The 19284-nt window shown below is 40.9% G+C and overlaps 1 protein-coding gene and 1 non-coding gene across 2 annotated transcripts in view; one reads left to right on the forward strand and one right to left on the reverse strand.

Annotated features, from left to right (window-relative positions):
* Window positions 1-19284, reverse strand: part of LOC145414620 (uncharacterized) — a 784070-nt gene that overhangs the window by 599159 nt on the left and 165627 nt on the right. The gene's annotated exons all lie outside the window — the stretch shown is intronic.
* LOC145414783 (5S ribosomal RNA) lies at window positions 8119-8237 on the forward strand. Its single transcript, XR_013899937.1, has one exon. It is a non-coding gene; the product is annotated as a 5S ribosomal RNA (ribosomal RNA).

The following is a 19284-nucleotide window of genomic DNA, read 5'->3' on the forward strand; positions in this document are numbered from 1 at the left end:
GGCGTTATCAATATGCCAAAGATGACAATGTATTTTTTGCCTACATAAGATTTATTTAATTCCAAATATTAGTTAATTAGTTTTTTTTTTTTTTTGCCTACACAGGCCTTAGTCACTTGCTACAATTTAAAATGTAGGCTAGTTTCTTGTCATGGCCTTACCTGTAAATTATGCAATACAAAACTATCGCACATGATTAGTTTGGTTATTTTAGTATCCTTTCACCTTTTGCAGTTACGTAGGGTTGACATATGCCACATATGTTAATAATTAACAAACATACCATATGTAGACAGTTTTTGGTATGAACTGGAGATTACCCTGATGGTCCGGACAATCTGTTAATTCGGACAACCCTTCCCCCCTTATAGTCCGAATGAGAGGTTCTACTGTATATACACTCAGTCCTCGTAAATCACGGCAATTTGGGTCTGGACCACTGCCGTGATTTACGAATTCCATGATTTATGAATAATAACTATTATGTGAAAAATTAATTTGGGTCTGGACTTTGACCAACCTGTCCCCACAGCACCCTACTTACACCTATCTAGGCACCATCAAACACAAATATACAAATTTAGGAATATTCAGTGCTTGTATTAAATAGAAATAAGCAATGTTAAGGGATCTCACCTTAATCCTATGTTGAAATTGCTTAAGTGAATGGAGTGGGTGGTGTTGGGAAGAACTTAGAACCTCTCAGCACTTGTTCTTCCCAAACTCTTTCGCCTGCTCTGAAAACTTCTCTCCCCTCTCAACACGACGAATGAGCTCCAAACATTGACTGTACAACAACTGCGGCAGATTCTTGAAGCCATACTGCTTAGAGCGCTTCATCGGGGGATCGGGAGGGGCCATGGCAGGTAGGAGGCGGAGGGAAGTTGCACAAAAAAGGCATGTAAATCTCGTACTCCATGGCAACAGTCTGTAGTGTGCGGACTGGCGGGACAAGAACAACAACAACATGGCGGCATTAGTATGCACACACGCCACCAGGAACGCGTGATGATTGGTCGTTGGGTCGCGATCTTCAGTTTGAATGCCGCAGTTTATGGTTCTCCTCGGAAAAGGCCCACTTGGGTGCCTAGGTCCACGATTTTTGTGACTTAACAGTGATTTAAGGTTGCCGGCAGTCTGACGGCCACCTGGCCGTGATTTACGAGTCCGTGATTTATGAACACACGATTTACGAGGATTGAGTGTATATATATACTGTATATACATATGGCATATATATATATATATATACAGTATACCAAGGATGACTTTAATGCTTTAAAAACATTATCTCAGAACAAAAATGTTATTATTACAAAACTGGACAAAGGCAATGGTGTGGTACTATTAAACAAAGTTTTGTATTTGGAGAAATGTTAGATATTTTAGGTGATCAAACAAAATTTGTGCCTGTAATGGAGGACTTATTCACAGTAATACTCAGGTGTGAAGATAAAATAAACACATTTTTAAGCACACTTAAGGGTAAGAGCATCATTTGTGACTGTTTTTCACAACTGTATGTAAGTGGTTCAAAACCTGGCATACTTTATGCCCTTCCCAGGATTCATAAAGAGGGTGTCCCTTTACGTCCCATCCCCTCTACCATCGGTACGTGTAATTATGGCTTATCAAAATTTCTTGTCCCATTGCTATCACCTATTACCACCAATGATTATACTGTGAGTGATTCTTTTAGTTTTACTAAAGAGCTGATAAATAAATCCTTCGGTGACTGTGTTATGGCCAGTTTCGATATCAAGTCTCTCTTTACGAACATTCCTGTTGCTGAAACTATCAACATCTGTTTGGATCGTTTATTCTCCAGTACTCATAACAGTAATGGATTTGATTCTACTCAGTTTAAGAAACTTCTGGACTGGCAACCACGGACAGCGTATTTTTATTTGACAATAAAGCATATAAACAATGTGATGGTGTTGCCATGGGATCACCTTTAGGACCGACACTAGCCAGTGCTTTCCTGTGTTACCACGAAGAGCGTTGGCTGGCTGAGTGTCCTACTGATTTTAAACCCTTGTTTTACCATCGTTATGTTGATGACATCTTTTTGGTTTTTAGATCTACTGACCATGTCCTGTTGTTTCTAAGTTATCTGAATTCTCAGCATGGCAACATCAAGTTGACCTGTGACCTAGAAAGTGATAACAGTTTAGCATTTTTAGATATCAATATTCTCCATAGGGACAATAGTTTTGAAACTACCTTATACAGGAAGCCAACCTTCACTGGATTATGCATGAAATTTTCCTCATTCCTCCCACTGAGCGATAAACGTAACCGAGTCAGCACTCTCACCCATAGAGCATATGAGTTATGCTCGAATTATTTTCACCTTGATAAGGAACTTAATTTTTTTAAAGATTTGTTGTTTTAAAATGGTTTCCCCCAAAGATTCACTGAAATGTACACTGGTAAGACCCATAATAAATTCTTTACTGCTTCAAAGGTCCAAGTCATCACTGTTCCGAAAAACATTATATACTTTCCCATAACATACAAGGGACCCCTTAGCTTCACACTGAGGAACAAACTTAAAAAACTTCTAGCTGAACACTTCCCACGAGTGTCACTTAGGGTTGTATTTAAAACCCGAAAAACTATCCAGAGATTTTTCAAGGTAAAAGACACCATTCCCTCACACTTACAAGCATCTGTTGTTTACCTCTTCACGTGTGCCAGTTGTAGGATGGCATATATAGGTAAAACAAAATGACATCTAAAGACACGAATCCATGAACACTTAGGTCATTCAGTTCGAACAGGCAGGTTAATCACCAATCCATCACACTTAGCAATACGGGACCACTCACAACAGAAAGACCATCCTTTCATTCCCATTTTACAGTTCTTGGTGGTAGCAGCAATGACGCGGACCTTCCCATTATGGAAGCTTTGTACCAATATCGTTTTAACCCTTCGATCAGTGACATGGCTTCCTGTGAACTGTTTTGTTTTCCACACTAGGTAAGTTTTTTACAATATTGCACTTACTATTTTACAGATACGTTTTGCTTCCTTACTTCTATCCCATTCATTTTAGATTTTATTACTTACTGGTTTAAGAACACGGTATTTTAACAGGCTTCGTTTTTGTACTTTCATGTTTTTAGTCTTCTTTTGATCATCATAACATATAAAAATCTTAACTGTATATACTTCTCGATTGTAGATTTTGCTCTGAAGATGGAATAAGTATTTTCTGAAACGACAGCAAATAAACACCCTAACTTCGCCACGATGTTTGTGTTCTGCCTGGTGATCCTCTTCCTATATATATATATATATATATATATATATATATATATGGAGCCTCTGTGGTACAGTGGTAGAGTGTGCGTTTTGCACGCTGGTGAGCACGGGTTCGCCTCCTGCCAGAGTTGTACAAACTTTGGGAAGTGTTCACCAAGCCACTTGCTACTTCGGCAGACACAAGGGGTGCTGAGGTTGAACCAATGTCGCATACTAGTATGCTTGCACCCAATCGACTTAAGGCAGGCCAATTACACTTGGTTCACAGACTACACACACATCCAAAGCAACTACAACACAACAATCACTCTCACAAGCACTTCACACCCTACATACAATCTCTAACAGACAGCCTAAGCCACTGGGTAAAGATACATTGGCTGTATCGTCCCTGCTTCAGCAGGGATAGGCCGGTCCCGCAGTAGACCTCAACGGCTGATGATGTGTATATATATATATATATATACAGTATATATATATATATGTATACATATATAAGCAACGTTGGGTCTGGTTAGTACTTGGATGGGTGACCGCCTGGAAACACCAGATGCTGTTGGCATCCCTACGTGTCAAGTGGGGTTGGTGGAGGATTAGTGCCCCTCCCTGTAAAACAATTAACTCTAAGCCGTTGGCCACCCCGTTTGGGATACATGGCGTCTGGCAATGAATGAATGAATGAAGATATATATATATATATATATATATATATATATAGTGTTTATATATATATATATATATATATATATAGTGTTTATATATATATATATATATATATAGTGTTTATATATATATATCTATATATATATATATACAGTAACCACTCCAATATCCGGACACCCAATATCCGAACATCCCCACTACCCGGACATAATCATCCTGGGATCTAATATTCCCAAAATGGTCCGAACCCCCCCCCCCCCAAAAAAAAAGACGACTTTTTCCCGCTCGTAATTTGAACTTGCCGCGCGCGGCACAGGAGAGCATTGTTGTGCCGCGTCATTCCTCTGACGTCCGATAGAGCGCCGCTGCATCCTCCCCACTTTCCACCCGTCTCTTGCCGCAAGTGCACACTCGTCGTTATGGCTGCTCACGTGATCGCTTTTGTGGTGGTGCCTTACGTGCTGCAGGGCCTCCTGCTGCTCTCGGGCCTCCTCTTAGTGTGTGTGATGACAGCCCTGCCACCTGAGAAAAGGAAGAGAATGGTGTTGACTCTGGAGAAGAAACGGGAGATATTCGAGAAAGTAGATGCGGGGTGGTCTTCTTCCCGCATTCTCCGCGAGTTTAACCTGGCCCGGTCTACTTTGTTCGATATCAAGAGATCCCGAGACAAACTCATGCAGTACACGGCTGACTTCTCGTCGAGAAGCAAATGCAACGTGGAAAGGAAGGTTATGTTTACCCCCAAGTTTGCAGAAATCGACCGATCGACGTTGATTTGGTATCGACAACAACGTGCTGCTGGTGTGATGGTACGTGGAACAGAGCTGAAGGCTGCTGCTGAGAAGTTCGCCAGGCTTCACGACACCCTAGACTTCAAGGCATCCGAGGGTTGGCTCTTTGCGTTCAAGATACGCCATGGCCTTACCAACCGTAAAGCACATGGCAAAGCATTGGACGCTAACGAGGATGGAGTTGACGAGTTTCGGCACAAGGTGAAGGGCTTGATCGACAGGGAGGGCCTCACTCTCAGCCAAGTCTACAACGCAAACGAAACTGGCCTATTCTATCGCTCGCTGCCAACGAACACTCTAGCCGAGGAGACGGAGAAGCGTGTACCTGGCCGCAAGCTCTCCAAGGAACGGATATCTGCTTTGTGTTGCGCCAGTGCTAATGGTATGCACCTGCTTAAGCCCGTTGTTGTTGGCCGCGCAAAGCACCCTCGGTGCCTTCGTGGGGTGGTGGATGTCCTTCCTGTAGTCTGGTACCATTCTTTGAAGGCATGGTTCACAGCTGTGATCTTCAAAGACTGGTTCCACCGTCACTTCGTCAAGAAGGTCATCCATTACCAGACGAAGACACTGGGAATCCCGCACGACCAGGTAAAGGCCCTCCTTCTCCTCGACAATGCACCTGCCCACCCGTGCGACAAGGACTTGGTTGCTGAAAATGGTCGTATTAGGTGCATGTTTCTGCCACCTAATACGACTGCTCTCACCCAACCAATGGACCAAGGAGTGATCGTGGTAACAAAGCGCCTATACCGTCGGAAGTTCCTGGACGAGGTGATGGTTGTTCTCGAGGACGAGGACGAGCGCAGGGAGGGACGGGACACACGAGGCAAGCGGACTTTGGAAAACCTTCGCCGCTACAACATCAAGTCTGCGCTGTACAACTGGGCTATTGCATGGAAGGAAGTCCCTGTGAAGACTCTGGAAAATGGTTGGTCTCGTCTGCTTCTCGGAACGGATGTGGAGTACTATTTTCTAGGATTTGACTTGGATGACTTCCATGCACGGCTACGTACGCACGGCGATGATGTACATGTGGACGATGTTCGTGAGTGGTTGGATGACGACGAGGGCGATCCTGGGTATCAGACGTTGTCTGATATCGAGATCGCGTCTTCGGTGGCAGGTGTCAGTACCGAACTTGAAGATTCTGATGATGACGGCGACAATGATGCAGACTCCTCTCAGCAGGACACTACTCCAGCCATCCCCAAGCTGAGCGCACGCCAGGAACATCTAGAGTTCGTCCTCGACTACCTAGAACATCCGGACTGCGACAGGGAGATGGGGCCCTTGGGACTCGTGGAGGAAGTGCGTGCTTTCAGGCAGCACATCATCAATTATCAGAATCGTTGGTCATTGCATCAATCAACCATTGACAGTTTTTTCAGGCCCGTGACCCCCGCTGTGCCCAGCCCTGGCTCCACTCCGTTGCCTCCCCAAGATAAGCCCTCATGCTCCGAGCCACAGCCCAGCACATCAGCCACGGTGGAGTCACCGCTCGAGGTGAGTTTGCGGCTGTCTTCAGAGTCATCTGCAGTGGGTACGCCATCACCACAACCCAGCGATGCACCCCTATGTCGCCTGCCAGTGATACTCTCGGACTCTGACAGTGAATAAACAGCAAGAACTTCTCCACTAGACCACACGGGAATTTAGACTGTTGTGCAGTGAAAAAAACAGTGTGTTGTGTTAAGGATTTACAGTTGTGAGAGAAAAGACTCAATAGAAAAAAAATTTAACGTAAATAACCTTGTTTGTTTTGCCTTTGGAAAATTATAAGAATGGGAAAAGTTAAAGTGCAACACTTAGTAAGTTACAATAGAGCATTATTTAGACAAGAGTGCACACTATGAAGAGAACGGACTTCTGTGTGTGACTAACTAAGTTCAGTGCAAGACTTCAGGAACAGTGTACTGCAAGTGCTACAGGAAATCCTTCTTACTGTCAGAGTCCGAGAGGAAGCGGTTATTCATCGAGGTGGCCAGGGACTTGCTGTAGTAGGCAGAATGTTTCATACAGTACTTTTTTCCATACTATACTTACCTCATTTCACTCTTTAATGTCCTTTATTGGTATGAATAGGGTGTTAGGAGCTATGCATGTGCAGTAGCAAAGTGTTTTTCTGAGTTAGGCTAGGTTAGGGTCCATAAGTACCAGAATGTTTATTAATGTATGAACATACTTCTAAACCCTCATTTTATGTTTCTTTTGCATTTATTTCAGTCACTTATGTGCTTTATTGGTGTGATTTGGGTCTTAAATAGGTGCGATGCATGTCCAGAGGGAGTTGTATAGGTGTTTCTCTGAGTTAGGGTCCATAAGTACAAGTCCATAAGCTGGGGCCCAATATCCGGACAGAACCAATATCCGGACCTACCTATGGCTCTCTTATGTCGGATATTGGAGTGATTACTGTATATATATATATATATCTATATTATATATATATATATATATATTATATATATATATATATATATATATATATATATATACATAATTAATCCCTCCAATATCCGACGTAACAGACGTATTTAAGATCCAAATCACACCAGTAAGGGACATAAAAGTCTGAAATAAATGCAAAAAAAACATAAAATGAGGTTTTAGAGGTGAGTTTATACAATATTAAACATTCTGGGTACTTGCAAGTCCCTTGCTCCTGGACTAGTTTGAACCGCCAGTTTGCAGTCCACAGTTAATCCTCTGCACTCTAAATTCTAATTTCTTAACACTGCACAACACTGTAAATTCCTGTGTGTTCTAGTAGCGAGGTATTGCAGTTTATTCACAAAAAACAAGCACCTGTGGCTTGCACTGCTATGAGCATCTGTTCTCCATCGGAGTTAGGCTGTGACTGTTGATGATGGCGGGGTAACAGAGTTGCCAGATCGCAACGGCCACATTACCAATCTCCTCAACTTTCATTACCAAATTTAACTTTTCATTACCAAATTCGTAAAGCTAGCATTTATTCTTCACTAATTATATATACAAGTGGAAATACATGTAATTACTCTTCTTATAATTAACACCATGTTGATTATTTTCACACTATGTAGGGTAGCAGACTAATCAGAAAGAGCAAACAATCCACCATCTCCATCCTGTGTATCCTCATACATGTGAAAAATCCATTTGGTAATGCATTATTCTGACTCATTACCAAACGAATTTTTCATTACCAAATTGGCAAACACTTGGTAATGAAAAATATCAAATGGCAACCCTGACAGGGGAAGGGGAAGGGGGTAGGAAGGAAGGGGTGAAGGGACCATGGTGTAACAGCTGTTTGGCGCCAGGCGGCAATTTCAAATTATGGGTGGGAAAAAAGTCAGATTTTTTATAATTTTTTGTGGTTTTTGGCCTATTTTGGGAATATTGGATCTCAGCCAACGGCCATACCACGTTGAGTACACCGCTTCCCGTCCGATCAGCGAAGTTAAGCAACGTTGGGTCTGGTTAGTACTTGGATGGGTGACCGCCTGGGAACACCAGATGCTCTTGGCATCCCTACGTGTCAAGTGGGGTTGGTGGAGGATTAGTGCCCCTCCCTGTAAAACAATTAACTCTAAGCCATTGGCCACCCCGTCTGGGATACATGGCGACTGGCAATTAATTTTTTTAGGACGATTATGTCCAATTAGTGGGGATGTTTGGATATTAGGCGTTCGGATATTAAGAAGGATTACTGTATACATATATAATATACTACAGTATACCACACACACACACACACACACAGTAGCCCTGTGTGTGTGTGTGTGTGTGTGTGTGTGTGTGTGTGTGTGTGTGTGTGTGTGTGTGTGTGTGTGTGTGTTCTTACCTACCTTACCTAATTGTATCCTTACAGGAATGAGTCAAGCTCGTACTGTCCCGTGTCTTAAACCATATTTATCGTACATATCCTTAAATTTGTGAATTGTTTTGGCACACACTATTTCATTCGGTAGTGCATTCCATTGATCAATTGCTCTGTTTGGGAAACTGAATTTCCTTACATCTTTATCACCTCTCTTCTTATGCAGTTTTTTGCAGTGTCCTCTTGCTGATGTTTCTCCATATGTTAAGTAATCATTTATGTCTATTTTCTCCTTCCCTGATATGCACTTATATAGCATTATCATGTCACCTCTTTTCCTTCTCTCCCGTAGTGTTGGTAGATTCAGTTTATTTAGTCTTTCTTCGTAGCTTAGGTCCCTTAGGCTTGGTATCCAGCTTGTAGTGGCCCTTTGAACTTTTTCAATCTTGTCTATGTGCTTTTTGAGATGAGGACTCCAGACTACTGATGCATATTCCAGGGTTGGTCTAATGAACAATGTTATTATCCTTCTTAGCATGTCTTCATTTATGTATGTGAATGCTGTTCTCATATTTGCAAGCAGTGTATACATGTTCCGTACCTTCTCGCTGATGTGGTCAGCCGGAGATAGTCTGTTATTGATAATCACACCTAGGTCTTTCTCTCTTTCTGATGTGTATAGGGTTTTATTTCCTAACTTATAATCCCAATCAGGTCTTTTTCCACTTTTACCAAACTTGATTACATGACACTTGTCCACACTGAATTCCATTTGCCATGTACTACTCCATTCATGAAGTTTATTTAATTCTTCTTGTAGCTCTTTACAAGAGTCTGTGTTAGTAATTCTCCTTTGTATTTTTGCACCATCTGCAAACCTATTCAGATAGCTCTTATTTCCAGTGTTAATGTTTATATCATTTATATACACTAAAAACATGATTGGTGCCAGCACTGAACCCTGTGGTACTCCACTAGTTATTTCTTTCCATGATGAGTAGTTTCCTCTTAGTACTGTCCTCATTTCTCTTTTTATGAGAAAGTCTTGCATCCAACAAAACAGTTTGCCTCGAATTCCTCCTTGATGGTACAGTTTCCATAAAAGTCTTTGGTGTGGTACTGTGTCAAAAGCATTCTTGAAATCTAAATAGATACTGTCCACCCATCCTTCCCTTTCCTGTATTGTGTTTGTTACTCTGTCATAGTAGCTCAACAGATTAGTAACACATGATTTTCCTTTACTGAAACCAAACTGTCTTTCTGTTATCATACTGTGTTCTTCTAGATGATTTACCCAAGCTTTTCTTATAAGTTTTTCTAATACCTTGCTTACAACACTGGTCAGTGATACTGGTCGGTAGTTGAGTGGATTTTGTCTATTTCCTTTCTTGAATAAGGGGACAATATTTGCTTTTTTCCAAATATCAGGTAGTTTACCTTGACTCAAGGATTTCTTGAAAATTAAAAATAATGGTTTACTTGACTCCTTTGCACATTCTTGTAATACCCAACATGAAATTTCATCAAGACCACTTGCTTTTCCTCTGTCTAATCTACTTAACTCCTCCTGTATTACTTTTTCTGCTATTTGTATATCTGGTAGTATGTGTGGACATGCGTGTTCCACATAGTCCCTCTCAAAATTTTTTTCTTCCGTAAAAACTAATTGGAAATTCTTATTTAGTGCTTCACAGATATCTTTCTCTTGTGTATAAGTGATTCCCTCATCCGTAATGGATTGTATTATATCTTTTACTTTGGTTTTGCTTCTGATATAGCTGTAAAACAGCTTTGGTTGATCACTACTTTTATTTATATCCCCCTCAAACTGTTTTCGGGCTTCCCTCCTTATTCTTGTATAGTCGTTTCTTGCCTGTTTGTAATTATTATACGCCCTTTCACTATTGTGTCTTCTGTATCTATTCCACAACAAATCTCTTCTTTCTTTTGATTTTTTACATTCTGTATTGAACCATTTCTGTATTTTCTTATCTGCTTCTTTGTGCTGTGGGATGTACTTCTGGACTCCTATTTCATAAAATCCACAGAATTTTTTATATACAGCATGTAAATCTTGTCCTCTAAGCTCATTTTCCCAATCAACTTCTAAGAAATACTTCTTTAGGTCTTGATAATTTCCCTTTTTATAGTTTAGGCTCTTTTTGTAACTGTCACTGCTGTTTACTATGTCATATGCTATCTTGGAGTTATAATTTAGTACTGCATGATCGCTTTTGCCGAGTGGAGGGTGACATATTAAACTGTCAATATCATTTTCTTGCCTAGTAAATATTAGATCTCGCACTGAAGGTACATCAAGTCCTCTTTTTCTGGTGGTTTCCCTCACATGTTGCGTTAGGAAAAACTCTTGTACGAGATCCAGGAGCTTTTGGTCCCAACAGCTTTCTTGGCTAATTATATCTAGAGTATTCCAATTTATATTTGTATTGAAATCCCCAGTTAGTATAATTCTTTCCGATTTCTCTTCCATTTCATGTAGTAATGATCTTATACTCTGAACTGTACTCTCTGCCAGGTCCTCATATTCGTCTCTTTCCCATGTGTTTGATCTGGGTGGCATGTACAAATTGGCTACAATAACTTTACCTTCAGATGTGTTGATCTCTACTGCAATCAGTTCTACTTGTGATGGTATATCTAGTTTTATTTCCTTGACTTTTAGAGTTTTCTTAGTTAATATTATAATTCCTCCTCCTTTTTTTAAATTTCTGTCTCTTCTCCATATATTGTATTCCTCTAAGTTTAGTATGTCATTGGATATCCTTGGTATTAATTTTGTTTCAGTTAGGCATATTATTTGTGGTTCGTTTTCTCTGACATAATCATTCATCTCTAGTAATTTAGATACCATTCCATCCACATTTGAGTACATCAACTTTATCATCTTGTTTATATACTTGTCATGACATGGTTCTACTACCTTCCTCCTTTTTCTTCCATCCTGTTTGTGTACCACTTTCGTACCTGCAATCCTATTACTTTGTAAAAAAAATTTCTTCTTCTCTTCTGATCTCATTTTTGTTTTTGCTTCCTCCCTTTTCTCTTTTAGTAATTCCAGTTCCTCTTGTGTTAGGCACCTTTTTATCCATACATTTTTGAACTCCTCTTTTTCCATAAGATTCTTTGCATTTTTTAGTATCTCTTCCACAGTGTTTACACTTTGGAAAGTCACCTTTAGAGGTCTTGTCTTGCTTTTCTCATATTTCCCTAACCTTTTGTGTTCCTCTATGTCTTTACTACAGATTTCCTCTGATACTTCTTTCAGTAAGCTCATTACATTTGCCATCTCCTTTTTGTCTCTTGTGATCTTGTTTTTTATTTCTTCCTCTTCTATACCAGTGATTACTACAGATTTGTTTATCTCTACTGAATCTCTGACTAACTTTGGATTGTTTTGGATTATTCTTTTTACTTCCTTTTTAATGCTTTTTTCCTCCACCCTTGTTTCTAAGTCCTTCTTTACTTTCACCATTTCAGCATACATGGTTTCTACATCATTTTTGTAGCTTTGCACAGCTTCATTCACCTGTGTTATCTTCTCCTCAATATCACTGCTATGGTCCATAAGACTGCCTGCTTGCCTAATTGTCTCTGTGTCATTTTTGAACTCTTCCATAACACTCTCGTGATTGACTACTGTACTTGCCATTTCACTCACTTTCTTCCTAAGCGTACTCAATTCCACTGTTAGTTCACTGATGGTTGTCTTTCTTATTGGCCTCCCTTCCTAGTTTTTCTATCTCTTCCTTTTGCAAGTGCATTTGCTTCTTTATTTCATCAATTTCATTTCTGAAAGCCACTTCTAGTTTGTGTACACGTTCAACCAGTCTATTGTGAGTCTCCACTTCAACCAGTTCTTGGTAGAAATCATCATTTTGCTTTTTACTTTTATCCTTTTCTTTTCCAAATTTGGTTTACTAAAGTATGTATCCATTTTGCAATACTAAAATAACAGAGTATGTACTTACATAGTATGTACTTACAGAGTATGTACACTTTCCCCGTGTTGCTGTAGTCTAAACAAACCCAGCTGACTCAGTGCATTTTTAACTCTTGGTTCTTCTTTCTTTTGTTTGAACAAGTCTTGTTTAAACTTATTATTTTTTTCTTTTTAATAATGAAAAATCATTTAGTCTAACCTGGTACAGAGCTTGACTCATACAAAGATACTAATTTACGTAATGCCACTGGCCGTGTTGGTTCGGTACGGTGCGCCGATGTCGGACGTCTGTGTGTGTGTGTGTGTGTGTGTGTGTGTGTGTGTGTGTGTTTTCCAGCAAGTCGTGTGTGTGCGTGTGTGTATTTACCTAGTTGTATTTACCTAGTTGTGATATACAGGAAATGAGCTCAGCTCATGGGGTCCCGTCTCTTTTTCTCATTAAGTTAAATTTTGCTTTGAACTTGTTTAAGTTTTTAGACTGGACGATCTCTTTGTCCAGGCTGTTCCACAGGTCTATGCATCTATATGGAAAGCTGTATTTCTTGATATCCTTCAAACAACTTGGCTTTTTCAGTTTCATTCCAAGTCCTCTTGTTACTCTCCCATCCCACACAAACAGATAATTTTTATCAATTTTATCTATTCTCATCACGGCCCTGAACACTGCAATCAAGTTTCCCCTTTCTCTCCTTTCTTTTAGCGTAGGCAGGTCCAGCTGTTCCAGCCTCTCTCCGTAGGACAGATCTGCCAGGCTGGTGACCATCTTGGCTGCTGTTCTTTGTATTCTCTCGATCTTATTTATGTCTTTCTTCTTGTGTGGGGACCACACTACTGTCGCATATTCCAACCTGGGGCGGATCATGGCTACTATCAATTTTTTCATTTCCTCATCCATGTAATGGAATGCCACTCGTATGTTAGTCAAGAGATTGTACGCGTCTCTAACTATCTTATTAATGTGTTTTTCCGGTGACAAACTATCCTGGACCAGCACTCCCAAATCTTTCTCTTCTCTCATTTTTTTGACTGGTTCATTACCCATCATATAAGTCAGTGATGGCCTCTTGACCCTTTTATCCATTTCCAATATCTTACCTTTTTATGCATCAAATTTCATTTCCCACATCTGGCTTCAACCTTGGATCCTATTTAGGTCTTCCTGCAGCATTTTACAGTCTTCCTCGACTTCTACTCTCCTCAAAATCTTAGCACCATCAGCAAACAAACTTGCGTAACTGTTCGCATAACTGTTGGCTCTCCTCTCCTTTCATGGATCCACCTGGTGAACAAGCCTACATCTTTTCTATCCTTAATGACCTAGAGCAGCTTGTACAGCACCCTACCCGTATCCCTGACCGCCTTGGAGAGAGCTCCAACATACTTGACCTCTTCCTCACAACTAATCCTTCTGCTTACTCTGTTAATCTTTTCTCTCCGTTGGGCTCCTCCGATCACAACCCTATTACCTTAACCTGTCCTATCACTCCGGAACGGCCTGTGGACCCTCCAGGGAAACGTCGTCTGTGGCATTTTGGAGCCGCAGACTGGGAGGCCCTCAGGCAGTACTTCTTTGATTTTCCCTGGAATGATTATTGCTTCCATGGCCGTGAGCCATCTGAGTGTGCTTTGCGCATTATGGAGGTTATTCTCTCGGGCATGGAAGCATACATTCCTTTCTCATATCCTTTGACTAACGCAAGGAAGCCTTGGTTTAATCACGCTTGTTCTAATGCTGTCCGCAACGAGGAGAGGGCCTACAAAAGGTACCGGAACCAACCCACCCCTGAATCACATCATCTTTACCTTTCTGCCCGGAATCATGCTAAGTCTGTTCTTCGCTCTACTAAAAATAATTTCATCCATACTAAATGCTCTCAACTCTCCAACTCGAATTCTTCCCGCTCCTTCTGGCACCTTGCCAAAAATCTTTCTAACAACTTTACCTCATCATCCTTCCCTCCTCTTTTCTACTCTGATGGTTCTGAAGCTATTTCTTCTACTGATAAAGCAGATCTCTTCGCACAGACTTTCTCCTCCAATTCCATCTTAGACGATTCCGGTGCTGTTCCTCCATCATTTCCCCCCTCTGACTTCCTCATGGCTGACATTAAAATTTCTTCAGTTGATGTATTTTCTGCCATCACTGGCCTCAGTACTAACAAGGGATATGGGCCTGATGGGGTCCCTCCTGTTGTTCTCAAGAACTGTGCTTCTATGCTTACACCCTGCCTAGGTAAACTCTTTCGCCTTTGTCTGTCAACTTGTACCTTTCCTTCTTGGTGGAAGTTTGCTCTCATTCAGCCAGTCCCAAAGAAGAGTGACCACTCCCAACCCTCCAACTATCGTCCAATTGCTTTAATGTCCTGTATTTCAAAAGTTTTCGAGTCAATTCGCAATAGAAAAATTTTAAGGCATCTTTCCTATCACAACCTTCTTTCCGATCGTCAGTATGGGTTCTGTCAGGGACGCTCCACTGGTGATGATCTCACCTACCTTTCGGACTCCTGGTCATCCTCCTTTTGGGACTTTGGCGAAAGCTTTGCCATTGCACTTGACATCTCAAAGGCTTTCGATCGAGTCTGGCATATATCTTTAATTTCCAAACTGCCCTCCTACGGTTTCTATTCTTCTATCTGTGCCTTCATCGTTAGCTTCCTTTCTGGTCGTTCTATAGCCGCTGTTGTAGACGGCCATCGTTCTTCTCCTAGATCTATCAACAGTGGTGTTCCTCAGGGCTCTGTCCTATCACCAACTCTCTTCCTTTTATTCATCAATGATCTTCTAAGCTGTACATCTAACCCTATCCACTCATACGCTGATGACTCCACCCTTCACCTTTCCATTCGGTTCCTGCAACGCCCATCTCAACAGTTACTTCAACAAACAAGGGATGAGGCTATGGCACACCTAATGTCTGACTTGGCTTGTATCTCTGACTGGGGTAAAAATAATATGGTTGTTTTTAATGCATCTAAGACTCAGTTCTTACGCCTATCAACCCGACAAAATCTTCCACAGGTATACCCACTAATGTTTAATAATATTCAGCTTAATCCTGCATCATCCTTGAACATGCTTGGGGTTTCATTTACTCGGGACTTATCTTGGAAAGATCATATTACATCTCTTGTAAAATCTGCTTCCAAGAGATTGGGTGTGCTAAGCCGACTCCGCTCTTTCTTTACCCCTGCACAATTGTTGACTCTATACAGGGTTTTTATCCGCCCCTGTGTGGAGTACAACTCTCATGTGTGGGGAGGCTCCCCACATACAGCTCTTCTCAATAGGGTGGAGTCAAAGGCTTTTCGTCTCATTAACTCTCCTCCTCTTACTGACTCCCTTCAACCTCTGTCTCTTCGCCGCACTGTTGCATCTTTATCTCTTTTCTATCGCTACTTTAATGGTCACTGCTCCTCTGAACTGTCTGCTTGCATTCCTCCACCCCTACGACAGGCGCGTAGCACCTGTCTGGCAGCAAACTCTCATCCCTTTTCTGTCCAACTCTCTAATGCAAGAGTTAACCGTTACTCCCAGTCTTTCATTTATGCAACAGGTCAGCTCTGGAACTGTCTCCCTCTGTCTGTATTTCCTGCTGCCTATGATCTCCAGTCTTTCAAGCGCAGTGTGTCCAGGCATCTCAAAATGATCGGATCTTGAATTTGGCTCTCTATTGTATTTTGTTTTTCTCTTGGAAGGAACTGTTACTGCAGGCTCATGGCCTTTGGTTCCTTCTTCCTCGCATTAAAAAAAAAAAAAATCTTCCATATCATTTACATATATCAGGACCATTACTGGCACTAACACCGAGCCCTGTGGGACTCCACTTGTTACTTCCCTCCATCCAGACATCTTGTCCTTTATTACTGTCCTCATCTGTCTGTCTCTCAAGAAGTCACACATCCACTCCAGGACGTTTCCCTTCAGTCCTCCTGTGTGTTCCAATTTCCACATTAGTCGCTTGTGGGGTACCATGTCAAAGGCTTCCTCCAGATCTAGATACACACAATCCACCCAGCTGTCTCTCTCCTATAACACGTCAATCACTTTTAAGTAAAAGCTCAACAAGTTGGAAACACATGACCTTCCACTTCTGAATCCAAACTGGCTCTCAGCCAATATGTTCGTCTCCTCCAGATATTTTATCCATCTGTCTTTCAGGATTCTCTCACATAATTTTGCAACTACATTGGTCAGGGACACTGGTCTATAATTCAGGGGTTCTTCCTTGTTTCTTTCCTTATAAATTGGTACCACACTGGCCCTCTTCCATTCCCGAGGCATTTTCCCCTCTTCCAGAGAACACACAATTAAATCATGAATCTTATCTGCCAGTTGTTCTCTGCACTCTTTCAGTACCCAAGTAGAGATTCCATCTGGTCCTAGGGCTTTCCTTACATCTTGAATTTCCAGTAATTTATACACCTCCTGCACTTCCACTTTTATGTCTTTTATCACTACATTTCTAGTCACATCCGCCCCCTCCAAAAAGTCCCTTTCTTTAATGAAAACCAGTTGGAAACATTTGTCCATTATTTCTGCTTGCATTGCCGCCTCTTTATAGACCTCTCCTTCTACTTTCAGTTGGGTGATTCCTTCCTTTTGTTTCAATTTGCCATTAACAAATCTATAAAACAATTTGGGTTCTTCCCTACATTTGTCAATTATACCTTTTTCAAAGTTTCTTTCTTCCTCTCTGCATATTCTTGTATATTCATTTCTAGTTTTTTTATATTCTTCCTTTGATTTATTATTACCTCTCTTTCTCCATTTGTTCCATGCCATGTCCCTTTCCTTTTTTTGCTATCATGCACCTTCTGTTAAACCAATCCTTTTTCCTGTTTTCTCTCCCACTTACTCTTGGAACATGTTTCTCCACTCCCGAATTAAAGATATCTAGAAAGATATCCCACTTCCTCTGCGTCTCTCTTGTTTCTCTGAATTTTCTCCAATCCCTATTTTCAAAAAATTTCCTCAATCCTGTAAGGTTTGCATTCCCATTGTTGTATCTACCCTGTCTATAAAACTCATCTCTTGGCACCACGTTCCCTTTTATCATCTTAAACTCAATGACCACATGATCACTTTTTCCTATAGGACACTGATATTTTAAATTTTCAACTACATCAGGTTCTTTAGTTAGTAGTAAATCTAATCTTGCTGGCGTGTCGTCTCCTCTGAATCTAGTCTCCTCTTTGACCCATTGGGTCATTACATTACTCATTGCAAAATTTAATAATATAGTGCCCCATGAATCTTCATTGCTTCCCTAGTCCCATTCCTCCCAGTTCACTTTTTTACAGTTGAAAATCCCCCATCATAATTAGGTTATTGCTTTTCTCAATCACTTTCTTGAGATAGATAACCATATCTGACAACATCTCCTGATTTTCATCATCCTTCCATGCCCTTGTCTTAGGGGGGAACATATACCACTGCGATGTCTCTCTTGCCATAATCTCCGGTTTCTAGTTTCATATTCATTGCTTCAGCTTTACCCTTTCCCAGTTCCATATTTTCCACATTGATGTTGTTCTTCACTGCTATCATCACTCCTCCTCCCATTTTTTCTTTTCTGTCTCTTCTCCACAATTTGTATTTGCCATCTCCCATATGAATGTCAATATCCTCTCTTAACTTGGTCTCTATAAAGCACATGATATCTGGTTCGTGAATCCTCAAGTAATCACTGATTTCTAGCCTTGCCGATATTAAACTGTCAACATTAGTACATGCCACTTTCCAACTTTATTCACTGTTCATTATTTCCTCTTCTCTCCCTCTCTCTGTCGGTACCACTTCCTCAAGTTCAGATCCATAACTCTCCAATATAACACTGTCTTCTCTTCCTCTGTTCTCTGTTCGTTTTTTGCCTTCGCTTCTTTTCATAGCTCCTTTATCTTAGCTCCTTCCTCCTCATTTGCGTCTCTCCTTATCCAAACATTCTTCAGCTCGTCCTTTTCTGATAATTTCTATGTTCTGTTTATAATTTCATTTCTATTTGTGTGTGTGTGTGTGTATTTACCTATTTGTATTTACCTATTTGTAGTATACAGGAATTGAGCAATGCTCGTGTTGTCCTGTCTCCATATCCACATTTATCAAGTCTACCTTTACACACATGAATGTTTTTCTCATGCACCACCTCTTTGTCTAAGTCATTCCAAATATTTAAGAATATACCTAATTGTGATATACACGGAATGTACTATGCTCGTGGGTTTCCGTCGCTGTTTCTCAATAAGTCGAATTTAACTTTAAACTCGTTTATGTTTTTAGACTGGACGATCTCTTTGTCCAGGCTATTCCATAAGTCTATACTTCTGTAAGGAAAGCTATATTTCTTAATATCCTTCAAGCAGCTTGACTTTTTCAATTTCATTCCATGTCCTCTTGTTGCTCTCTTATCCCATACAAACAGATCTTCTTTGTCAATTTTATCTACTCCCACCATGGTCCTGAACACCGCAATCATGTCTCCCCTCTTTCTCCTTTCCTCTAACGAAGGCAAATCCAGTTTTTCCAGCCTCTCTCTGTATGACAGGTCTGTCAGACTGGGGACCATCTTGGTTGCTGTTCTTTGTATTCTCTCAATCTTGTTTATATCTTTCTTTTTGTGTGGGGACCACACTACCGCTGCATATTCTAACCTGGGGCGGATCATGGCCACTATCAATTTTTTCATCATTTCCTCATCCATATAATGAAATGCTACTCTTATGTTAGTCAAGAGCTTATAAGTCTCTCCAACTATCTTGTTAATGTGCTTTTCTGGTGACAAACTATCTTGGACCAGC

This window comes from Coenobita brevimanus, chromosome 100 (assembly GCF_032717465.1).
Source record: "Coenobita brevimanus isolate Jiangsu-jjx chromosome 100, ASM3271746v2, whole genome shotgun sequence".
NCBI lineage: Eukaryota > Metazoa > Arthropoda > Malacostraca > Decapoda > Coenobitidae > Coenobita > Coenobita brevimanus.